This window comes from Dendrobates tinctorius, unplaced genomic scaffold (assembly GCF_039654945.1).
Source record: "Dendrobates tinctorius isolate UK_male_01 unplaced genomic scaffold, ASM3965494v1 ptg000113l, whole genome shotgun sequence".
In the NCBI taxonomy this organism is placed as follows: Eukaryota; Metazoa; Chordata; class Amphibia; order Anura; family Dendrobatidae; genus Dendrobates; species Dendrobates tinctorius.
Genome location: NW_027361781.1, coordinates 11,461,611 through 11,488,984, shown reverse-complemented (window position 1 = coordinate 11,488,984; position 27,374 = coordinate 11,461,611).

Here is a 27,374-nt window from a genome sequence, read left to right as displayed (position 1 = left end):
GCGAGTCAATAAGTTTTCCCAGTTTTTTGTGGCAAAATTAGGAGGGTCGGCTTATACTCAGGTCAGCTCATACATGAGTATATACGTTGTATGTATATATATATATATATATATATATATACACTCACTGGCCACTTTATTAGGTACACCTGTCCAACTGTGTGTTAAGACTTAATTTCTAATCAGCCAATCACATGGCGGCAACTCAGTGCATTTAGGCATGTAGACATGGTCAAGACAATCTCTTGCAGTTCAAACCGAGCATCAGTATGGGGAAGAAAGGTGATTTGAGTGCCTTTGAACGTGGCAAGATTGTTGGTGCCAGAAGGGCTGGTCTGAGTATTTCAGAAACTGCTGATCTACTGGGATTTTCACGCACAACCATCTCTAGGGTTTACAGAGAATGGTCCGAAAAAGAAAAAAAATCCAGTGAGCGGCAGTTCTGTGGCCGGAAATGCCTTGTTGATGCCAGAGGTCAGAGGAGAATGGGCATACTGGTTCGAGCTGATAGAAAGGCAACAGTGACTCAAATTGCCACCCGTTACAACCAAGGTAGGCAGAAGAGCATCTCTGAACGCACAGTGCGTCGAACTTTGAGGCAGATGGGCTACAGCAGCAGAAGACCACACTGGGTACCACTCCTCTCAGCTAAGAACAGGCATCTGATGGCTACTTTCAGCAGGATAATGCGCCATGTCATAAAGCTCGAATCATCTCAGATTGGTTTCTTGAACATGACAATGAGTTCACTGTACTCAAATGGCCTCCTCAGTCACCAGATCTCAATCCAATAGAGCATCTTTGGGATGTGGTGGAACGGGAGATTCGCATCAGGGATGTGCAGCCGACAAATCTGCGCCAACTGTGTGATGCCATCATGTCAATATGGTCCAAAATCTCTGAGGAATGCTTCCAGCACCTTGTTGAATCTCTGCCACGAAGAATTGAGGCAGTTCTGAAGGCAAAAGGGGGTCCAACCCGTTACTAGCATGGTGTACCTAATAAAGTGGCCAGTGAGTGTATATACATACACCAGTCAAAATTGTTGGTACCCCTCATTTAATGACAGAAGAACCCACAATGGTCACAGAAATAACTTGAATCTGACTAAAGTGACAATAAGTAAAAAATCTATGAAAATGAACAAATGAAAGTCAGACATTGCTTTTCAACCATGCTTCCACAAAAAAAAAAAAAAAATAAAACTTATGAAATAGACCTGGACAGAAATAATGGTCCCTTAACTTAATATTCTGTTGCACAACCTTTTGAGGCAATCACTGCAATCAAATGATTCTTGTAACTGTCAATGAGACTTCTGAACCTCTCGACAGGTATTTTGGCCCACTCCTCAAGAGCAAACTGCTCCTGTTGTCTTGTGTTTGAAGTTTGCCTTTTCCAAATGGCATGTTTCAGCTCTTTCCAAAAATGCTTAATTAGATTTAAGTCAGGGCTCATAGAAGGACACTTGAGAAAAGTCCAATGTTTTCCTTTTAGCCATTCTTGGGTGTTTTTAGCTGCGTGTTTTCCCTGATCTGTAATTACAGTAACTTTGTTGGACCCTATGTCTTGTATCTTTAACATTGTTAAGAATTTTAATATAAAAAATAATAAATATAAAAATCTTTTTATGTGATTGATAACCAATATTTATGAATATATTCAATAAAATATTATTTATATATGGTATTTGATGCTCCTTATTTTCCTTTCTTGTTTATATGCATGAGTATGAGTATGACTCTTATCTGCTACCCCCGGTGTTCTGTGGAAACAGTGAGACCACTGAAGATGCAAGAGCAACCAAATAACCCAAGGACCCAAACAGCCAATGGACACCAAGCAAGAAATAATAAATAATGCGCCTTTATTAAAAAGGTGGCAAATTATATATAGCCATAATTAAAAGCAATGTGCGTATCGGGACAAATTGTACAATTAAAATATATAAAAAGGCAGACCCAATTATACATAGTTCTTACACATATTCCTCAAGTGAAAGTATAAAATTATGAAAATTTGTACACATATACAGTATATATATCTATATATATCTATATATATATAAACGTGTAAAGAAAAAGCAAGTCGGCACTGCCAATACTACTGCCGATGTGAGACTGTCATGTCCATACAGCTCATGGAGGCTGAACGCCAAGATTTCGGGTGCTAGTGCAGAAAACACAATGTATGAATCCAGTGAGAGGAAGGAATAGCATAGCACTCACCGCTCCAGGTGAAAAAGTCCACTTTATTTAGCAATCCACATTAAAACTTCACGGCCGGGAGGCTGGAGGGAGTAGTGAGCAATGTCTGACGACGGCCGTTTCGTGCTTACTAGCACTTCGACTGGTCAGGTGAGTGCTAAGCTATTCTTTCCTCTCATTGGAAATATATATATATATATATATATAAACAAAAAACAATCAGTGCAAAAAGGCAAACTAATAAATTGTGCCCTATAAAAGTGCATGTGCAAGTGCTTCAATAATAGTACCACAATGACTCAAAGCATAAGAAAAAAAGTGCACACAAGATGGCAAAAACTACAGCGCCAAAATAAAGTGCAAAGTGCAAAAAGAGGAATCAAATTTGGGTAATGTACCTTTAAGGGTCGGCACGCCCATTTAACATGTACCCCGATGCACGTTTCGGAACACTTCCTTCATCAGAGTGTGGCTACAGTAAGACAGTAAGGTCCAGGGGGTTAATATATCATAAAATTAATGGCATCAATATCCATGACCTGGGTGTGGAGCAGCGCATGCGCATTCAGGAGGACCCGGAAGTCCTAGCGCTGAACTACGTGACCGGAGCGCACAGGATCATGGCCCAGCATTACCAAGGACACAAGGATGCAGCAAACCAGGATGTCGGGACAAAGACCACGCATGCGCACCACCAGGGGCACGGAATTGAGGAAAGACTGCAGCCATGAATAAATAGTTGTGTACATATAATAAAATGGATTGAATAATAATAATAATAATAATAATAATTGAAATGAATTGAAGGGATTACTAATGAGATGAGTGATAAATTGGGAGTATTTACAAATAAGGAAACTAAATAATAAGGAAAATAATAGTAAATAAGTGAAAAATAACAAAAAATAATAATAAAAAGAAAAAATAATAAAAAATAAAAATTATGAATAAATAATAAAGAATATATAATATATATTAATAAATATAATAGATAATAATACAATGAATAATGAAATGATGAAAATATAATAATTGGAATATAATAAAATGAATATCATAATAATAAAAAAAAAAATTATTATGATATGTTCAATCAATAAAGCACATAAATATGTAAAAAATACATACAAAATTATTGAAATATGAAAAAATTCCCAAAAATCGATACATAACCAAAAATTATATCAGACAAAAAACAGATATTTCACATAATTCTGTAAACAGAATTAAACGACATCTCAGAAAAATATATTTATAAAATTATATAAATAGAATAATAAATTAATTAATTATAATAGCAATAGCATAATGATATATAATAACTCCAAATTCTTTTATTTCATAAGAGAATGTCCAGAAGTCCGCCAAATCAGGACTCCACAAATGAAAAACTCCCTATCCATACCATTCAACGGGCTCAAGGGGATATCCCGGGAACGCAACATAAGATCAATCCAACCGCATAAGATAAGTAAGTGAAATGACTTAAAAATAGTTACAAAATTAAAAAACAGTTATATTACAGTAGCTAAAAGAAACATCTAAAATAGCTAAAAAATGGCTAAAAAAAACACAAGGTGGTTTACAGAAAAGAAGCAAAGCTCAAGTTTTCATTCAGTCCATTAGGAACTACCGTATCCAGTGTGCAGATCCATTTGGTCTCCATTTTTGTCAAAAATGTACTAATTTTGCCACTCTTTTCATTTGGTATAATCATATCTATACCTATCTCTTTCAGGAGTGAGGCATCACAGTTATGATGGATTTTAAAATGTTTGGGGATGGTTTTTAATAGGGAGATATCATCAATTTCCTTTGCTGCTAATATCCCGAACACATGTTCACGGACACGGATCTTAAATTGGTGGGTAGTCATTCCAACATAGACCAAAGAACATGGGCATGTAGCATAATAAATAACTGCTTTTGATGTGCAAGTTATTGCTGCTTGGTTCTATAAGTGGCTGTGACTTTGGAATTTGAAAAGAATTGTGCCCTGATGATATTCAGGCAGACCGCGCATTTACTGCATGGTTTAAAGCCCACTGATATTTTAACATTAGACAAAAAGATAGTAGAAAAGAATTGAATGTGTAGTGACTGTTCACAAGATAGTCTTTTATGTTTCTTAACCTCCTATATGTGATACAAAGTGTCTCCCCTATATATCTGGATAGAATGAGATCTGTTCTAAGAATCCCCCATGATTTGGTCAGATAATAACGCATTAGTTCTGTTTGTCCATGATACTGCGTTATATATCTGAGCAATTGATTCGATTTAGGAGGTTTAGTACCATAAAGTCCCTGGTGCTGGGTAGTGTGTTTTGCCCAATTATAGGCTTTTTAATGGACCTATGGCTATATCCTCCTCCATGAATCTCTGTTTTAAATCTAAGGTCTGTTTTTCAAATTCAACCTCAGTTCAGCAAATCCTTCTCAGGCGTAAAAATTGCCCTATCGGAATCAACCGTATCATAGCCGGGGCATGTGATGAGCTTGCATGGAGAAGCGAATTGACCGAGGTTGATTTTTGAAAGATATCTGTATACAAGCAATTATCTTTATCTCTATAGCCACCTACATCCAAAAATTCCATCTTGCTTTCATTAAACTTATATGTCAAGTGTATATTTTGAGAACTGCCATTTAAGTGCACCATAAACTCATGAAGAGATCCCACTGATCCTTGCCAAATTAGAAAAATATCATCAATGAAACGCACCCACAAGAAGATGCGTTCCATAGATGGCACCTCTTCGGAGAGAAAGAGGTCCCTCTCCCATAGCCCCAGGAACAAATTAGCATAAGCTGGCACAAAAGAAGCACACATTGCTGTGCCCTGGAGCTGCAGGTAGAAGGACCCCTTAAATAGAAAACAATTATGCGATAGGGCAAAATTCAAAAGCTGCACTGTAAATTGACACATAGAAGGAGGTGCAGCCGATGACTACAAAAAGAATTGTGCAGCTTGAACACCATCAGCGTGGCGTATATTTGTATAGAGGGACTCCACATCACATGACACCAAAAGGGAGTCACTACTGATGTGAAGTCCATCAAGCTTTTTGAGAAACTCGTTTGTATCCTTGATGAATGAAGTTCTTCCACCAATGGTTGCAACCTAGAGTCCAAAAATTTATTGACGTTCTCCAAATAGTTCCCACAACCTGATGTGATTGGCCTCCCAGGGGAATGGATTGATTTTAGTGGACTTTAAGCAACAAGTAAAATGTTGGCACAGTTGGTTCCAGTACTTGAAGGGCCATAAACAAGTCGTTGGAGATGACTTCTGTCTCCAAAGCCTCCTTAAGAATACCCAAAAGTTCACTTCGGAATTTTTCTGATAGGTTATATGTTAATTACTTATAACATATCCCTTCCCTTAATTGTCGAAACGCTTCCCTTTCATATAACTGTTTGGGCCACACAACCACATTACCCCCCCTTGTTGGCCGGTTTAAATACCACATCAGGTATTTCCTATAATTTTTTCAAGGCCAATCTCTCTATCTTATTACAATTCTCTATATTCAGGAATCGAGGAATCTTATCAAACTCCCTACTCACGGTCTTAACAAATATATCAATTACAGGACAGGTCGACAAGGGTGGAAATTTTTGTGACTTTGGAGTTGGGGATCTTACCTCCCACCGGATCATTGTGTTCACATGCCAGTTCATTCAAAGTGCCCCCTGTTCCGCCTCTGTGGGAAACAATTGCAATGTATTCTCATTATGAAAGTACCGTTTAAGAACTATGTGTAATTGGGTCTGCCTTTTTTATATATTTTAATTATAAAATTTGTCCTGATACGCGCACATTTCTTTTAATTATGGCTATATATAATTTGCCAACTGTTTAATAAAGCTGCATTATTTATTATTTCTTGCTTGGTGTCCTTTGGCTATTTGGGTCCTTCGGTTGTTTGGTTGCTCTTATTCCTTGAGTTTGAAATTCTCCTTTAATCTGTTTAGAAGTTTTTGTGGTCTCTTTTGTTACCATTTGCATTATCTGTCTCTTTGATTTGTTATTATTTTCCTCCTGCGGCCACATCCAAGGAGGTTGGCTACAGTCCCATGGAGCTTATATTTCTGAATAAAATGTGAAACTGTAGTCACAGGAGAATCAAGCTGCTTGGAGATGGTCTTATAACTTTTATCTTTAACATGTTTGTCCATAATTTTCTTTCTAATCTCCTGAGACAACTCTTTCCTTCGCTTCCTCTGGTCCATGTTGAGTGTGATACATACCATGTCACCAAACAGCACCGTGAGTATCACTGATTCCAGGATTGTAGACACCTGTGATGCTAATTATTGGACACAACTTTTGTCACATTACTTTGATCATTTCTGTCCAGGCCTATTTCATGGACAGAAATGGTTATTATGTACCAGTCGTGATTGTAGTGTTACAAAATTTTCCGTTTGTCTGATTTCTCTCTTTATAGGTATATTTTTTAGTAAAATGTAAATTGCTCTTTTATTCTATAAACTACTGATGACATATCTTCAAAATTCCAAGCACTAAATTTGTATTTATTTTCAGAAAATGAGAAATGGTCAAAAGAGCAAAAAAATGCAGTTCTTGCAGACCTCAAATAATGCTAAGAAAACAAGTTCATAATCATTTAGAGACAACAATATTAATGTTTTAACTCATGAAGAGTTCAGAAATCAGTATTTTGTGGAATAACCTTGATTTTAGTCACAGCTTTCATGCGTCTTGGCATGCTTTCCACCAGTCTTTCACGCTGCTTTTGGGTGACGTTATGACACTCCTGGTACAAAAATTTAAGCAGTTCTTTTTTGATGGCTTGTAACTATCCATCTTCCTCTTGATTACATTCCAGAGGTTCTCAATGAGGTTAAGGTCTGGAGATTGGGCTGGCCATGACAAGGATTTGATGTGGTGGTCCTTCATCCACACATTGATTGACCTAGCTGTGTGGCATGGTGCATTGTCCTGCTGGAAAAAACAATCCTCAGAGTTGGGGAACAATGCCTGAGCAGAAGGAAGCAACTGTTTTTCCAGGATAACCTTGCATGTGGTTTGATTCATAGGTGCTTCGCAATGATTAACTTGTCCATTTACAGCCTTACGGAAGCATCCCCAGATCATCACCGATCATCCACCAAATTTGGGTGCCAGACACTGTGGCTTGTATGTCCCTCCAGGTCTCCGTCTAACCATTAGACGACCAGGTGTTGGGCAAAGCTGAAAATTAAACTCATCAGAGAAAATTACCTTACTCCAGTCCTCTATGGTCCAATCCTTATGGTCTTTGGCAAACTTCACATAAAGACATAAAGCCAGCTCACTGACTTTCAAAGGGAGCACGGAACACCATTCTGCGGTGACCAATCCAATGAAGAAAATAGAAAAAAATCCAGCTCCATGAGAAAATGTGATTTCCAAATTTATTCCAACATGGATATAAAACAATTCAGCTCCAGGACTGCATCATCTCAGACAGGAGAGATAGAAGCGACGCGTTTCGATCGCTACATGCGATCTTTATCAAAGCTAAGATATCAAGATCACAAACAGGTTTAAAAAGAAACAGGCACCAATCGTCTGTCTAATACATGTCGCACGACCAAAAGGGTCCTGTTCTAATAATGCATTTATTGCACAAGGAAACCATACAAAATTCACCAATATTATAGAAAAAGACATACAAGACAAAAGCACATCAATATAAAAAACATCATTCATATACAAATGTTATAATTTTTTCATAATCAAATATGATTTCCTTCTGTCCAATACAAATCATGTGACGAAAGGGTCCCGTTCCAATAATATGTGTGCTATATAACGGAACCGCATATAATTCACATAATTTGTGGAAAAAACACAAAACCACATAAATGTAAAACACATTATTAATATACGAATACTTTGATTATTTAATAGTGGAACATAATTTCGTCCTTTATATTCAATTAATCAGGAAATCTGGTTCCCAAAAAATCCAGAAAGCCTCTCGAGTGAGTAGTATCCTCCTAATATCTCCACCCCTAGAAGATTTCTTAATTTTTTCAATGCCTGTTACCTGAAAAGAAGCAACATTACGAGAGTGAAAATTAATAAAGTGCCTGGCGGCAGAGGAAACATTGCGGACCCCAACTATCACATTAATCATATCATACAGATGTTCTGCTATCCGAGTTTTTAATTTTCTGGATGTACACCCTACATAGGATTTATTACATAAAATGCAATCAATTTTATAAACCACATAATCTGTATTGCAATTAATAAAATCATTAATTTTAAAGGATGCGGTATTGTCATTATTACAAAAAATTTTTGTTTTCACCATATGTTTACAGGTCCTACAATTATTCCCCCACACTTGTAATTGCCTTTGCTACTCAACCAAGTGCCACTGTTTTTTCTTGATGAGAAAAGACTAGGCGATAAAATATTGCCTAAAGTAGGGGCTCTTCGTGCTACCACATTGCAACCTTGTTTTAACACTGTAGCCAGAATGGGATCTTTGTATATTAATGGTAAAAATATATTAATAATTCCCTTTATTTCATTAAATTGAGAACTATACTGAAAACATACAAATGGATTACTAGACATGATAGATTTTTTCTTTTTATTACTCACTGGTTCAGAACCATCACCTGATACCAAATCAAGAGCTCTATTTAACATCCAATTAGGATAATTCCTGTCCCTTAATTTATTGCAAGATTTTTTAATTTCATGTTGCAAATTATTATTATTACAATTCCTTTTTATTCTCGTAAGCTCACCAACAGGGACTGATTTCACTGTATGTCTAGGATGGCCACTACTAGCATGCAGGATAGTGTTCCCTGCCATCGGTTTGGAATCAGTGCAAGTGGAAATAAGTTGACCCGGAATACCCTGTAAAAATAAATCCAAAAAGGAAATTTCATGTCTGTCATAAACATACGTAAATTTTAAATTATACTCGTTGGAATTAATATATTCCACAAAGTCTGATATGGCAGAGACATCTCCCCTCCAAATTATCAGGGTATCATCGATGTATCTGCCATACCAGACGATGTGGGGTGCTGTCATTATGTGTTTATGTGATTATTCAGATTATTCACCTGAATGCCTGGCACATGGCTTTGCTCCTAATATTGGACTAATATTTGACTTGCATATATTTCAGCTTGAATATTAAATTGGGAGACATACTATCAACATGACGATTGTGTTTGTGGAACACGTCTGATCCGTCAGCTGACAGAATCAGAAAAGCCGCACAGGTTTTTTCCAACATATCTATGGATGTGAATGTTTCCTCTAATATACAGTGGGGCAAAAAAGTATTTAGTCAGTCAGCAATAGTGCAAGTTCCACCACTTAAAAAGATGAGAGGCGTCTGTAATTTACATCATAGGTAGACCTCAACTATGGGAGACAAACTGAGAAAAAAAAATCCAGAAAATCACATTGTGTGTTTTTTTTTTCATTTTATTTGCATATTACGGTGGAAAATAAGTATTTGGTCAGAAACAAGCAAACAAGATTTCTGGCTCTCACAGACCTGTAACTTTAAGAGTCTCCTCTTTCCTCCACTCATTACCTGTAGTAATGGCACCTGTTTAAACTTGTTATCAGTATAAAAAGACACCTGTGCACACCCTCAAACAGTCTGACTCCAAACTCCACTATGGTGAAGACCAAAGAGCTGTCAAAGGACACCAGAAACAAAATTGTAGCCCTGCACCAGGCTGGGAAGACTGAATCTGCAATAGCCAACCAGCTTGGAGTGAATAAATCAACTGTGGGAGCAATAATTAGAAAATGGAAGACATACAAGACCACTGATAATCTCCCTCGATCTGGTGCTCCACGCAAAATCCCACCCCGTGGGGTCAGAATGATCACAAGAACGGTGAGCAAAAATCCCAGAACCACGCGGAGGGAACTAGTGAATGAACTGCAGAGAGTTGGGACCAATGTAACAAGGCCTACCATAAGTAACACACTACGCCACCATGGACTCAGATCCTGCAGTGCCAGACGTGTCCCACTGCTTAAGCCTGTACATGTCCGGGCCTGTCTGAAGTTTGCTAGAGAGCATTTGGATGATCCAGAGGAGTTTTGGGAGAATGTCCTATGGTCTGATGAAACCAAACTGGAACTGTTTGGTAGAAACACAACTTGTCGTGTTTGGAGGAAAAAGAATACTGAGTTGCATCCATCAAACACCATACCTACTGTAAAGCATGGTGGTGGAAACATCATGCTTTGGGGCTGTTTCTCTGCAAAGGGGCCAGGACGACTGATCCGGGTACATGAAAGAATGAATGGGGCCATGTATCGTGAGATTTTGAGTGCAAACCTCCTTCCATCAGCAAGGGCATTGCAGATGAAACGTGGCTGGGTCTTTCAATATGACAATGATCCAAAGCACACCGCCAGGGCAATGAAGGAGTGGCTTCGTAAGAAGCATTTCAAGGTCCTGGAGTGGCCTAGCCAGTCTCCAGATCTCAACCCTATAGAAAACCTTTGGAGGGAGTTGAATGTCCGTGTTGCCAAGCGAAAAGCCAAAAACATCACTGCTCTAGAGGAGATCTGCATGGAGGAATGGGCCAACATACCAACAACAGTGTGTGGCAACCTTGTGAAGACTTACAGAAAACGTTTGACCTCTGTCATTGCCAACAAAGGATATATCACAAAGTATTGAGATGAAATTTTGTTTCTGACCAAATACTTATTTTCCACCATAATATGCAAATAAAATAAAAAAAAACACACAATGTGATTTTCTGGATTTTTTTTTCTCAGTTTGTCTCCCATAGTTGAGGTCTACCTATGATGTAAATTACAGACGCCTCTCATCTTTTTAAGTGGTGGAACTTGCACTATTGCTGACTGACTAAATACTTTTTTGCCCCACTGTATCTGCCTCCTATATACAGCTTGAAAAGCTGATGGTGCAAGAAATGAAAATCTGGTGGGATTTGACTACTCTACAGAATTATATCTCTAAAGATATGGTCCCTCGTGGACTAAGAATCAAGGAAAAATGTACAACAATTTTTTGTGATAAATTTGTGGAGGAGTGGAATGTGGTTTTAAATAATTGTTCATTGAATTTGATGCGTCTGATTATCAAATATGAAGAAACCAAACTATCTGATATACAGAAGGAAATTGCTGATATCAAACTGTCTTTTGATGTGTCGGATTCCTTGATTAAACATGAATTAAATAAATCCAGGGAAATATGAATGCATTGGAGGATGATATCATGCAGAGAAGAAATGTAAATTCCAAAGGGATTTAGATGACTACTCCCAAAGCAAAGTGTTCGATTGGAACACGTGGGAGTCTTCATCTAAATCACCTAAATCCATTTTGAGGCGTGGCAATTATAAAAATACCGCACACCAAGCAGTGTGTTAGTTTTTCATCTGAAGGAGATTCTATTGATAATAATTTGGATACATCAGAAGCGTCTTCCAGTGGTTCAGTCATATATAATAGATCATCAAAAAAAGGAAAAGGCGCGGCAGGCGTAAACATAGAAAACAGTTTTGGCATGATGACTCGCAGCAAGAAAAATTTCAAAAGGAAGTGAGAAATACTTCTGATAGTGTTTTGAATATCTCCTCCAGGATTTTATCTGCTGAACATATAAAGGTATTGGCATATGGACTTAATTTTGTTCCCGATCAGGATTTCAACTTATTTTCTACATTACTAGACGTAAATAAATTCATCCGTAACTTAACCATTAGAAAACATTTCTGGACTGATACACCAACGGTTTTAGAAGATTCTGACCCGGTTGGTACAAATGAATACCATAAATTGGATTTTCAGGAGCAGGTTTCCCTTATGACATTGAAGGAATTATCTACAGATATTAATGGAGTGGAGACTTCAATTAATCTGTCTGATACTTTGAAAACTAGGAATCCCTTTTATTATCCGATTCAGTCGCGCACTGAGTACATGGATCGTTTTCAAGATGCTGTGGAACGTGAATTAAAAATTCTGAAAAATAATAAGAGTGGTTTCAATAATAAAAAAATTAATCTCTCAACTAAAGAAAGGAAGGCAATTCAGGAGTTAAAGGATATGACGGACATAATAATTAAAATGTCGGATAAAGGTGGAGTGGTAATTGTAATGAATTCAGATGATTATCAAGCTAAAATAGAAGAAATGCTTTCTGAATCTTCCAGCTATAAAAAATTGCCTGGTAATCCGACTGTTTTATATAAGATCAAGGTTGACAAAATTATTCAGGATGGTGTAATGTTGGGAGTTTTAACTAAGAAGCAGGCTGATTTTTTTTGAGGTAACGAATCTTCTTTTGCCTATACTACATGGTTTGCCGAAGATCCACAAAAATGAGAGTTTTCCTTCTATGAGACCGGTTGTCTCAGGAATCGGTTCTATTAATGAACATTTGGGAGAGTGGCTGGACTCTTTATTACAACCCTTAGTGCGTGCGATGCCTGGCTTCATCAAGGATACAAATGATGTCTTGACACAAAAAGAGTGGTCATGTGAATATTCTTGGGTGAGTTGTGATGTCACAGCTCTCTATACAATAATACCGCATAATATTGCCCTGCAAGCCTTATAATTCTATCTTAAGAAGCATAGTAATTATTCTTTGGATTTGGTTACATCTTATTTGTTGACTCATAATTTCTTTTCCTTTGACCATCAATGTTATTTACAATGTAAAGGCATGGCAATTGGTGCCAAATTTTCACCTTCTTTGGCTAATTTAGTCATGGCACATTGGGAGCATCATTTTTTGTATTCATTTTCTAATGTGTTTGCACCCCACATTGTCTTGTATGGCAGATACATCGATGATACCCTGATAATTTGGAGGGGAGATGTCTCTGCCATACCAGACTTTCTGGAATATATTAATTCCAACGAGTATAATTTAAAATTTACGTATGTTTATGACAGATATGAACTTTCCTTTTTGGATTTATTTTTACAGGGTATTCTGAGTCAACTTATTTCCACTTGCACTTATTCCAAACCGATGGCAGGGAACAATATCCTGCATGCTAGTTGTGGCCATCCTAGACATACAGTGAAATCAGTCCCTGTTGGTGAGCTTACGAGAATAAAAAGGAATTGTAATAATAATAATAACTTGCAACATGAAATGAAAAAATCTTGCAACAAATTAAGGGACAGGAATTATTCTAATTGGATGTTAAATAGAGCTCTTGATTTGGTATCAGGTGATGGTTCTGAACCAGTGAGTAATAAAATGAAAAAATCTATTATGTCTAGTAATTAGTGTTGAGCGATACCGTCCCATACTTAAAAGTATCGTATCGGATGGTATCGGCCGATCTAAAAAAAATATCGGGTATCGCCGATTCCGATACCGGAAGTCCCATTCAAGTCTATGGGACTTCCGGTATCGGAATAAGAAAAACCCTATTTTTGCCTTGTACAGCCTCTCTGGGGTCTGTACGGGCCTTTCGGGGGGCTGTGCCGGCCTGCCGGGTGGTCTGTGCAGGCTCCGGTGGTCTGTGCAGGCCTGCCGGTGGTCTGTGCAGGCTCCGGTGGTCTGTGCAGGCCTGCCGGGGGGCTGTGCCGGCCTGCCGGTGGTCTGTGCAGGCTCCGGGGGTCTGTGCCGGCCTGCCGGGGGGCTGTGCCGGCCTGCCGGTGGTCTGTGCAGGCTCTGGGGGTCTGTGCCGGCCTGCCGGGGGGCTGTGCCGGCCTGCCGGTGGTCTGTGCAGGCTCCAGTGGTCTGTGCCGGCCTACCGGGGGGCTGTGCCGGCCTGCCGGTGGTCTGTGCAGGCTCCGGGGGTCTGTGCCGGCCTGCCGGGGAGCTGTGCAGGCTCCGGAGGTCTGTGCCAGCCTTCCGGGGGGCTGTGCCGGCCTGCCGGTGGGCTGTGCAGGCTCCGGGGGTCTGTGCAGGCATCGTCCGATGGGACTACAAGTCCCATCGGGCGATGCCTGCTACCATGACAGTGATTGACACATTAGCCAATGATGGGACAGTAGTAGTCCCATCATCCGGCTAATGTGTTGAATGTAAAAAAAAAAAAAAATTTACATGCTACATACATGCAACATACATGCTACATACATACAACATGCATACTACATATATACTACATGTAACATACATACTACATGCAACATGCATACTACATACATGCTACATACTACATGCATGCTACATAGATGCTACATACTACATGCATGCTACATACATGCTACATACTACATACATACTACATACATAATACATATATACTACATGCATGCAACATACATACAACATATATACTACATGCATGCAACATGCATACTACATATATACTACATGTAACATACTTACTACATATATACTACATGCTACATACATGCAACATACATACTACATACATGCTTCATACATACTACATGCATAATACATATATACTACATGCATGCAACATGCATACAACATATATACTACATGCATGCAACATGCATACTACATGTATACTATATATACTACATGTAACATACATACTACATATATACTACATGCTACATACATGCAACATACATACTACATGCTACATACATGCAACATACATACTACATACATGCTACATACATACACACTACATGCTACATACATGCAACATACATACTACATACATGCTACATACATACTACATATATACCACATGCATGCAACATGCATACTACATATATACTGCATATATACTACATATAATAATATAATAATCTTTATTTATATAGTGCCAACATATTCCGCAGCGCTTTACAGTTTAACAGTTTCAAAACACAAGTCATAAGTAACAACGCTAACAATACAATAATTAAAGCAAAATAAGACGAAATAAGACGACCCTGCTCGTGAGAGCGTACAATCTACAATGAGGTGAGGGAGATACAGAGTACAGGTGTGTATTTACAATGGTGTATTTACAATGAAGGTCCAGCCATCTTGCAGGAGTGAAGGATGGATGGAGATAGTGAATGGGCTACGCACGCACACTTACACAGAGAATGACTTTGATTAGTGAATGTGATAGGCCGCTCTGAACAGGTGTGTTTTGAGGGAGCGCCTAAAACTATGCAAATTGTGGATAGTCCTGATTTCTTGGGGTAGAGCATTCCAGAGGATAGGAGCAGCACGGGAGAAGTCTTGGAGTCGGGAGTGGGAGGTACGGATTAGTGCAGAGGTTAGTCGAAAGTCGTTTGCAGAGCGCAGCGATCGGCTAGGCCGATAGACAGAAATGAGAGAAGAGATGTAAGGGGGTGCCGCACTGTGGAGAGCTTTGTGGGTGAGAACAAGTACTTTGAATTGGATCCTATAATGAATGGGCAGCCAATGTAAGGACTGGCGAAGAGCGGATGCGTCCGAGTACCGATTACCCAGATGGACGATCCTGGCTGCTGCATTGAGTATGGACTGGAGAGGGGATAGTCGAGTGACGGGGAGGCCAATTAATAGAGCGTTGCAGTAATCCAGGCGAGAGTGGATCAATGCAACAGTGAGGGTTTTTGTTGTTTCCATAGTGAGAAAAGGGCGGATTCTAGAGATGTTCTTTAGGTGTAAGCGGCAAGAGCGGGCAAGGGCTTGTATATGGGATGTAAAGGAGAGATTGGTGTCAAACATAACACCCAGACAGCGCACCTGCTGCCCGGGTGTTATTGTGGTACCACCCACGGAGAAGGAAATGTCAGATTTAGGGAGGTTAGTAGACGGCGGGAGCAGAAGAAGTTCAGTTTTGGAGAGGTTGAGTTTCAGATAGAGAGCTTACATGATATTGGAGACTGCGGACAGACAGTCACTGGCGTTCTGTAGTACAGCGGGGGTAAGGTCGGGGGAAGACGTGTATAGTTGTGTGTCATCAGCATAAAGATGGTACTGAAAGCCAAATCTGCTGATGGTCTGTCCAATTGGGGCCGTGTAGAGAGAGAAAAGAAGGGGGCCAAGGACTGAGCCCTGAGGTACCCCGACAGCAAGAGGAAGAGGAGATGACGTGGAGCCAGAGAACAAAACACTGAAGGAGCATGCAACATACATATATACTACATACAATACATACATATAGACATACAGTACATATAACATAGAGTACATACTCACCGTCACTTGTCACTTTGATCCCCGAAGCCATTGTCCCCTTGAGGAATATATATCAAAATAAAAAAACGCCAATATACTTACCCCGATCCGCAGAAGTTCACGAGGGTCCCACGTCCATCTTGCGTGGAGAACAGCAGCATCAGCTGATGCTACCGTTCTCTACCAGCTCCAGGAATACAATGACGGAAGGTAGGTATCCTTCCGCACGCAGCAATGGCATAAAGTGAGACTAGGGACTTTTTTTTTACAGTGGTGGAGGAATACAGTGCGGAAGGATACCTACCTTCCGTCATTGTATTCCTGGAGCTGGTAGAGAACGGTAGCATCAGCTGATGCTGCTGTTCTCCACGCAAGATGGACGTGGGACCCTCGTGGACTTCTGCAGATCGGGGTAAGTATATTGGTGTTTTTTTATTTTGATATTTATTCCTCAAGGGGACAATGGCTTCGGGGATCAAAGTGACAAGTGACGGTGAGTATGTACTCTATGTTATATGTACTGCATGTCTATATGTATGTATTGTATGTAGTATATATGTATGTTGCATTCATGTAGTATATATGCAGTATATATGTAGTATGCATGTTGCATGCATGTGGTATATATGTAGTATGTATGTAGCATGTATGTAGTATGTAGCATGTATGTAGTATGTATGTTGCATGTATGTAGCATGTAGTGTGTATGTAGCATGTATGTAGCATGTAGTGTGTATGTTGCATGTATGTAGCATGTAGTATATATGTAGTATGTATGTTACATGTAGTATATATATAGTATATATGTAGTATGCATGTTGCATGCATGTAGTATATATGTTGTATGTATGTTGCATGACATGTAGTATATATGTATTATGTATGTAGTATGTATGTAGCATGTATGTAGTATGTATGTTGCATGTAGGTAGCATGTAATATATATGTAGTATGTATGTTACATGTAGTATATATAGTATATATGTAGTATGCATGTAGTATATATGTTGTATGTATGTTGCATGCATGTAGTATATATGTATTATGTATGTAGTATGTAGTATGTAGCATGTATGTAACATGTAGTATATATGTAGTATGTATGTTACATGTAGTATATATAGTATATATGTAGTATGCATGTTGCATGCATGTAGTATATATGTTGTATGTATGTTGCATGCATGTAGTATATATGTATTATGTATGTAGTATGTATGTAGCATGTATGTAGTATGTAGCATGTATGTAGCATGCATGTAGTATGTAGCATGTATGTAGTATGCATGTTGCATGTAGTATGTATGGTACATGTAGTATATATGTAGTATGCATGTTGTATGTATGTAGCATGTATGTTGCATGTATGTAGCATGTAATTTTTTTTTTTTTTTACATTCAACACATTAGCCGGATGATGGGACTACTACTGTCCCATCATTGGCTAATGTGTCAATCACTGTCATGGTAGCAGGCATCGCCCGATGGGACTTGTAGTCCCATCGGACGATGCCTGCACAGACCCCCGGAGCCTGCACAGCCCACCGGCAGGCCGGCACAGCCCCCCAGAGCCTGCTCAGACCACCGGCAGGCCGGCACAGCCACCCGGCAGGCCGGCACAGACCACCGGAGCCTGCACAGACCACCGGCAGGCCGGCACAGCCCCCCCGGCAGGCCGGCACAGACCCCCGGAGTCTGCACAGACCACCGGCAGGCCGGCACAGCCCCCCGGCAGGCCGGCACAGACCCCCGGAGCCTGCACAGACCACCGGCAGGCCGGCACAGACCCCCGGACAGTCGGCACAGCCCCCCGAAGGCCCGAACTGACGGCGCATCATGATGCGCACAGACAGCGCATCATGATGACGTCATTTCGGCAGCCAATCAGAGCCACAAAAGTGGCTCATTGCATTTTGGACTTCCGATTCCGGTATCCGATACGAAAAAAATATCGGTACTCGGTATCGGAATTCCGATACGGCAAATATCGGCCGATACCCGATACTTGCAGTATCATAAAGCTCAACACTACTAGTAATCCTTTTGTATGTTTTCAGTATAGTTCTCAATTTAATGAAATAAAGGGAATTATTAATAGATTTTTACCATTATTATACGAAGATCCCATTCTGGCTACAGTGTTAAAACAAGGTTGCAATGTGGTAGCACGAAGAGCCCCTACTTTAGGCAATATTTTATCGCCTAGTCTTTTCTCATCAAGAAAAAACAGTTGCACTTGGTTGAGTAGCAAAGGCAATTACAAGTGTGGGGGAATAATTGTAGGACCTGTAAACATATGGTGAAAACAAAAAATTTTTGTAATAATGACAATACTGCATCATTTAAAATTAATGATTTTATTAATTGCAATATAGATTATGTGGTGTATAAAATTGATTGCATTTTATGTAATAAATCCTATGTAGGGTGTACATCCAGAAAATTAAAAACTCGGATAGCAGAACATCTGTATGATGTGATTAATGTGATAGTTGGGGTCCGCAGTGTTTCCTCTGCCGCCAGGGACTTTATTAATTTTCACTCTCGTAATATTGCTTCTTTTCAGGTAGCAGGCATTGAACAAATTAAGAAATCTTCTAGGGTTGGTGATATTAGGAGGATACTACTCACTCGAGAGGCTTTCTGGATTTTTCAATTTGGGAACCAGATTTCCTGATGGATTGAATAAAAAGAACAAAATTATGTTCCACTATTAAATAATCAAAGTATTCGTATGTTAATAATGTGTTTTACATTTATGTGGTTTTGTGTCACATGTTTTTTCCACAAATTATGTGAATTATATGCGGTTCCACTATATAGTACACATATTGGAACGGGACCCTTTGGTCACATGATTTGTATCGGACAGAACAAAATCATATTTGATTATGAAAAAATTATAACATTTGTATATGAATGATGTTTTTTATATTTATGTGGTTTTGTCTCATATGTCTTTTTCTATAAAATTGATTAATTTTGTATGGTTTCGTTGTGCAGTAAATGCATTATTAGAACAGGACCTTTTTGGTCATGTGACATGTATTAAACAGATGATTGGTGTCTGTTTCTTTTTAAACTTGTTTGTGATCTTGATATGTTAGTTTTGATAAAGATCGCATGTAGCGATCGAAATGCGTCGCTTATGTCTCTCCTGTCTGAGCTGATGCAGTCCTGGAGCTGATTTGTTGTATATTCATGTTGGAATAAGTTTGGAAATCACATTTTCTTGTGGAGCTGGATTTTTTTCTATTTTCTTCTTTGGCAAACTTCAGCCTGGCTCTCCTTTGCTTTTCATTGATGAAAGGCTTTTTTCTAGCTTTACATTACATAAGCCCTGCCTCTAGGAGCCTGTTACAAACTGTTCTTGCCGTGCACTTCACCCCAGCTGCCATTTGCCTTTCCTTTTATAGGTCACTTGATGTCATCCTGTCGTTGCTAAATGATATTCGAATAAGATGGAAGTCATCCTGGTCAGTGGAGAGTATGCTGGTCTGTAGCTTTGTTGCCCCCTATGTCTGCGGCTTCATCTTGTTGTAATGGACTGCCGTCTTAGAAATTTTAAGGATGGAGGCAACATGACGCTCACTGTATCCCTCTGCTAGTAAAGCCAGAATTGAGCCCTTCTTTTCCTCACTCAAGACTTTTCTTTTCAACTCCTTTGGCATGGTTAAAAGTTATTTTTTCATTCCTATTACTTTTGGGATATTATTAGCACTTGCTTTGCCATCCAGCTTGTTCTTTTTCAAGCGGATTGTGAACACCACAGCAGGGTTTTTTATACTTTTGTTTGTTAAATAAGATTTGTTTCAAGTGATCACCTAATCAGAAGCACATTAAGTAAAATGAGGTGTACTCTGGTTGGAATTCAACTGACTCTGGATTAGAATGGCTGTCAGACATGTAGAGAAGCTGATTTTTATAAAACCTGTGCAGTGGTATCTTAATTTTTGCCAGAGCTGTATATACATGTAGGTATTTTCCAAAAGTAAGCATTGCACTTTAATTATACTAAATAGGATCACAAAGAAGAACCTATGCAATGGGCTGTTGTTTGCCCTCTTTAGTTTGTCCCAGTGAAATCATAAAGTGACTGTGCTTTTGTATATGATTTAACAAAAAATCAGAGCAGCAAAATATTCATCTACATGGTATAGCCTGTCCCAGCATGATAAAGTGTCATAGCACAATAAAGCGTCATAGCAGGTCAAAGTGGCAGTGCTTTATATGTGATGATAAATGACAGCCAGTGGTTGCTTTTCTGAAATATTTTGTGCCATAAACTGGCTTTCCCAGCTGAAAAAAGGAAGGCAGCTAAACCACTATACTACTATACCATAGATAGCAATAGATAAATAAAATATCCTTACTTTGCATACACTGATATACAGTAGTGTTTAAATCTGAATTACTTGTCCTATATGTAATGCCTCAATGCGTTTCCCTATAGGTGGATCATCAGGAGGCCCATATAATCAGGAGAAGTAGATATAGAGTTAGATAGATGATTCAAGATGCTCAATGATGAACTGGTGCAAACCCTAGAAAAAATGAGATTCCAGGTTTTGCATTCCTAACACACAGAAACTGCCAAGGGGAGGGTGGGTAAATACTTTTGTAAGCCTCTGTATCATAAAAGTTTAGGCAGGTGCAAAGAAATGCTGCAAAATAAGAATATTGAAAAAAATAGAACTGTTAATAATTTATTTTTATTAATTAATAAAATGCAAAGTGAATGAACAAAAGAAAAATCAAATCAATATTTTTCATTTAAAGCTAAATCAATTTTTCTAGGCACAAATGCAAGTAGTTTCTTTTAAGCAGCCAAGTAAGGGGTTTATTCCAAAGATCTTGGAGAACTAACCACAGATCTATAAATGCAGATTTGTGAAAAATCATCTGTCATCTATCCTTTCATGTAATCCTACATAAACTCAATGATGATTAGATCATAGCATTGTAAAGGCCATATCATAATTTCGAGCACATGTTCTTTTTTAAGCTGAAGATAGCTCTTAAAGGGATCACCCATATTTAGTGATATCATGTAAAGATATCACTAAATTGTTTGTCCCATAAGGATTCTATTCGGGCTTTTGACCCCCCCAACCCTGCACCTTTGAGGCATAAATACCTTTTTTAGCTTGTTGGTGATGCATGCAAATCACCGTGGTCCGGTCCGATGGGCGTGGCTTAGTGGTCTTCTCCCCCCACCTCCTTGGCTTGCTTCATCTAATCTTCATCTGTGAATACCACAGATGCCGTTGGTTTCCATGCTTGCGCAATGTAAAGGTCCCCGGCGCCTGCGCAGTATGCTTTGCCCAACTGTGGCCAAAGCATAAAATCGCTACTGAACAAGCGCCGGTATTTTCCAGCGTGGTCTATGCCCCGGAAGTGTGTCCTGTATGTGAAGACTTTCAGGGCATAGACCGCGCTGGAAAATACCGGCGCTTACGCAGTAGCGATTTTATGCTTCGCCCACAGTTGGGCAAAGCATACTGCACAGGCGCCGGGAGCTTTATAATTTAGTGATATCTTTACATGATATCACTAAATATGGGTGACAGATTCCCTTTAATGACATTGGCTGTATATTTGATATCATTGTCTTGCTGTAGAATGTATTCAAAGCCAATGAGATGCATAACAAAATCCATAACTTCATTTGCTGTATAGCAGTCCCAAATATGAAAGGAACCTCCACCATGCTTCACTGTTGCGTGTAGACTCTCAATATTGTGCTGCTCTCAACTCTTTCGGGTATCATATTGCTTTCTGTTACAGCCAAAAATTTAACATTCCAGAGCTCCCGCTAACATTTTTAGCTTGGACCCAGCTCTTACATTTTCATGCACAGTTGAATTGCTTGATCTTTTCTCCAGGTTTGTATTGCATTTTAATGACAGTTCTTCCATAAAAACCACTTTTGATATTTTTCTGAACAGTAGATGGATGTAGCTGGGTCCAAGTGGTTGCTGCCAATTGTGAGCTGATGGCACTGATGTACATCTTCTGATTCCGAATTGAAGCATTTATTTGCTGCACAAAGTTTTCTTAGACTACCACTGCATCTACAGTCATTGTTGACAATTTCTTTAAGCTTTTTCAAAAGAACTTGAAAAGGATATCTTGAAACTCTAGTCTGCTTTGAAACCTTTGCCAAGGAGAGACCTTGATGATGCAGTATAACTACTTTTTATCTTATTGCAATGGTGTATGACCCATGATATGAAACTGTTTTCCACAACCTCACCTTAAAAAGGTTGTCTGTTCCTCACTCATAATCCAAAGTAATGCTGGACAAAATCAAATAAATAATGAATCACTTTATTAAGTTATAAAAAATAATGAAATCAGCATTAAATGGAACCTGTCACCAGGTTTGGCTGACATGAGATGCAGCCACTGCCTTTCAGAGCTTATTTACAGCATTTTATAATACTGCATATTAGCCCTGAACCCGACCTAGAAGAACTGAAAAATAAATTTTATTATACTCACCTGCGAGGCGGTCCAGTCCGAGGGATGTTGCACTTCTTGGTCAGGCACCTCCCATTTTCTTGCGATGCCGTCCTCCTTCTTGCTTCATGTGGATGACGTGTCCTCCATCATCCTCACAGGCTCCCTGAAATCGTGCTCCTGTACAGGTGTACTTATCTGTCCTGTTGAGGGCAGAGAAAAGAAGTGCAGTGCGCAGGCACAGGAAAAGGTCAGAGAGGCCCAGTGCCTGCTCAGATAAGTATGCCTGCTCAGGAGAGCTATACTGAGCAGACTGTGTGGATGATGTAGGGATGCATCATCCACAAGAAGCAAGAAGGAGGGCGGCAGAAGAAGGGAGGTGCCAGACCAAGAAAAGTGACACCCCTCAGTCCAGTATAAAAAAGTTATTTTTCTTCTATTACAGGTTGGATCTGGGGCTTATATACAGCATTATAGAATGCTGTAGACAAGCCCTGAAAGGCGGTGGCCATATCTCTTATTGGCCAAACCTGGTGACAGGTTTCCTTTAACCCCTTCACGACCTATGACGCCTACGTAGGCATCATGAAAAGCAGTGCCCAAACGACCTATGACGCCTACGTAGGCGTCATGCTATAAATAGCCCCCCTGCGGGTCGGGTGACCGGGGTCACTGAAAGGTCACCCGACCCGCACACAAAGGACCCTTCAGAGTTAACACCTGGGGGTGTGGCTTAGCCCCCATGTGCCTACGATCGCTCTGATTGGCAGTTTCACTTTTAACAGCCAATCAGAGCGATTGTAATATTTCACCAATGAAAATTGGTGAAATATTACAATCCAGCCATGGCCGATGCTGAAATAGCATCGGACATGGCTGGACACCGAGACCCGACCCCCCCACACCGACTGACGGCACCGATCGGCTGCCGCCACCTTCTGACGGCACCGATCGGCAGCCGCCGTCATTATCTGCCCCCCCGCCTTCCCTCCGCCCCCCCAGCCCTCCGATCATCCCCTCTCACCCTCCGATCACCCCCTCACCCTCCTTTGTGCCTCCGATCTCCCGCTATCCGTCCCGGTGTCCTGCCGTCCAGCGTCATGGGCGCCGCCATCTTGCAAGATGGCGGGCGCATGCGCAGTGCGCCGAATCGAATCTGCAACGCTGCAGATTCATTCATTTATTTTGATCACTATGATAAACTTTCATAGTGATCAAAATAAATAAAAAGTAAATCACCACCCCCCTTATCACCCCCATAGGTAGGGACAAATAATAAAATATTTTTTTTTTTTTTTCCATTAGGGTTAGGTCCAGGGCTAGGGTTAGGGCTAGGGTTAGGGCTAGGGTTAGGGTTAGGGTTGGACTAGGGGTTAGGGTTGGACTAGGGGTTAGGGTTGGACTAAGGGTTAGGGTTGGACTAAGGGTTAGGGTTGAATTTAGGGTTAGGGTTGAATTTAGGGTTAGGGTTGGAATTGGGATTAGGGTTGGGGTTGGGATTACGGTTAGGCTTGTGGTTAGGGTTAGAGTTGGGATTTCGTTAGGGCTGTGTTGGGATTAGGGTTGTGGTTAGGGTTATGATTAGGGTTGGGATTAGGGTTAGGGGTGTGTTGGCGTTAGGGTTGGAGATAGAATTGAGGGGTTTCCACTGTTTAGGCACATCAGGGGCTCTCCAAACGCGACATGGAGCCACCATTTATTCCAGCCAATTTTGCGTTCAAAAAGTCAAACGGTGCTCCCTCCATTTCGAGCCCCGACGTGTGCCCAAACAGTGGTGTACCCCCACTTATGGGGTATCAGGGTACTCAGGAAAAATTGCACAACAACTTTGGGGGTCTAATTTCTCCTGTTACCCTTGGGAAAATAAAAAAATGGGGGCTAAAATAATTATTTTTGTGTAAAAAAAAAAGATTTTTTATTTTCACGGTTCTGCGTTATAAACTTCTGTGAAGCACTTGGGGGTTCAACGTGCTCACCACACATCTAGATAAGTTCCTTGGGGGGTCTAGTTTCCAAAATGGGGTCATTTGTGGGGGGTTTCCACTGTTTAGGTACATCAGGGGCTCTGCAAACGTAACATGACGCCCACAGACCATTCCATCAAGTCGGCATTTCAAAACGTCACTACTTCCATTCCGAGCCCCAACGTGTCCCCAAACAGTGGTCCCCCCCATATATGGGGTACCAGCGTACTCAGGACAAACTGGACAACAACTTTTGGGGTCCAATTTATCCTGTTACCCTTGTGAAAATAAAAAATAGTGGGCTAAAAATCACTTTTTGAGGAAAAAAAAATATTTTTTTATTTTCACAGCTCTGCGTTATAAACTTCTGTGAAGCACTTGGGGGTTCAACATGCTCACCACACATCTAGATAAGTTCCTTGGGGGGTCTAGTTTCCAAAATGGGGTCACTTGTGGGGGGTTTCCACTGTTTAGGTACATCAGGGGCTCTGCAAACGTAACATGACGCCCACAGACCATTCCATCAAGTCGGCATTTCAAAGCGTAACTACTTCCCTTCCGAGCCCCAACGTGTGCCCAAACAGTGGTCCCCCCCATATATGGGGTACCAGCGTACTCAGGACACACTGGACAACAACTTTTGGGGTCCAATTTATCCTGTTACCCTTGTGAAAATAAAAAATAGTGGACTAAAAATAATTTTTTGAGGAAAAAAAAATATTTTTTTATTTTCACGGCTCTGCGTTATAAACTTTGGTGAAGCACTTGGGGGTTCAAAGTGCTCACCACACATCTATATTAGTTTCTTGGGTGATCTAGTTTCCAAAATGGGGTCATTTGTGGGGGGTTTCCACTGTTTAGGTACATCAGGGGCTCTGCAAACATAACATGACGCCCACAGACCATTCCATCAAGTTGGCATTTCAAAACATCACTACTTCCCTTCTGAGCCCCAACGTGTGCCCAAACAGTGGTCCCCCCCACATATGTGGTACCAGCGTACTCAGGACAAGCTGGACAACAACTTTTGGCGTCCAATTTATCCTGTTACCTTTGTGAAAATAAAAAATAGCAGGCTAAAAATTTATTTTTTGAGGGAAAAAAATTTTTTTATTTTAACGGCTCTGCGTTATACACTTCTGTGTAGCACCTGGGGGTTCAAAGTGCTCACTATGCATCTAGATAAGTTCCTTAGGGGGTCTAGTTTCCAAAATGGGGTCATTTGTGGGGGAAATCCAAAGTTTACGCACACAGGGGCTCTGCAAACACAACATGGTGTCCGCTAACGATTGGAGCTAATTTTCCATTCAAAAAGTCAAATGACGCTCCTTCCCTACTGAGTCATGCCGTGCGCTCAAACAGTGGTTTTTCCCCACATATGGGGTACCAGTGTACTCAGAACAAACTGGACAACAACTTTTGGGGTCCAATTTATCCTGTTACCCTTGGGAAAATAAAAAATAGCGGGCTAAAAAATCATTTTTGAGGAAAAAAAATTATTTTTTTATTTTCACTGCTCTGCGTTATAAACTTCTGTGAAGCACTTGGGGGTTCAAAGTGCTCACCACACATCTAGATAAGTTCCTTCGGGGGTTTAGTTTCCAAAATGGGGTCACTTGTGGGGGAGCTCCAATGTTTAGGCACACAGGGGCTCTCCAAATGCGACATGGTGTCCGCTAACGATTGGAGCTAATTTTCCAATCAAAAAGTCACATGGCGCTCCTTCCCTTCCGGGCCTTGCGGTGCGCCCAAACAGTGGTTTTTGACCACATATGAGATATTGATGTACTCAGGAGAAATTGCCCAACAAATTTTAGGATCCATTTTATCCTGTTGCCCATGTGAAAATGAAAAAACTGAGGCCAAATAAAATTTTTGTGAAAAAAAAAGTACTTTTTTTTTTTACAGATCAATTTGTGAAGCACCTGGGGGTTCAAAGTGCATACTATGCATCTAGATAAGTTCCTTGGAGGGTCTAGTTTACAAAATGGGCTCACTTGTGGGGGAGCTCCAATGTTTAGGCACACAGGCACTCTTAAAACAAGACATGGCAATCGCTAAACATTCAAGCATATTTTACATTCAAAAAGTAAAATGGCGCTCCTTGCCTTCTGAGCCCTGCCGTGCGCCCAAACAGTGGTTTATGACCACATATGAGGTATCAGTGTACTCAGGAGAAATTGTCCAACAAATTTTAGGATACATTTTATTCTGTTACCCATGTGAAAATGAAAAAACTGATGCTAAAATAAAATTTTGGTTGGAAAAATTAAAATGTCCATTTTTTCATTCCATGTTGCTTTAGTTCCTGTGAAGCACCTGAAGGGTTAATAATCTTCTTGAATGTAGTTTTGAGTAGCTTGAGGGGTGCAGTTTTTAGAATGGTGACACTTTTGGGTATTTTCTGCCATATAGACCCCTCAAAGTGACTTCAAATGTGAGGTGGTCCCTAAAAAAAATGGTTTTGTAAATTTTGTTGTAAAAATGAGAAATTGCTGGTCAACTTTTAACCCTTATAACTTCCTAATGAAAAAAAATGTTGTTTCCAAAATTGTGCTGATGTAAAGTAGACATGTGGGAAATGTTATTTATTAACTATTTTGTGTCACATAACTCTCTGGTTTAACAGAATAAAAATTCAAA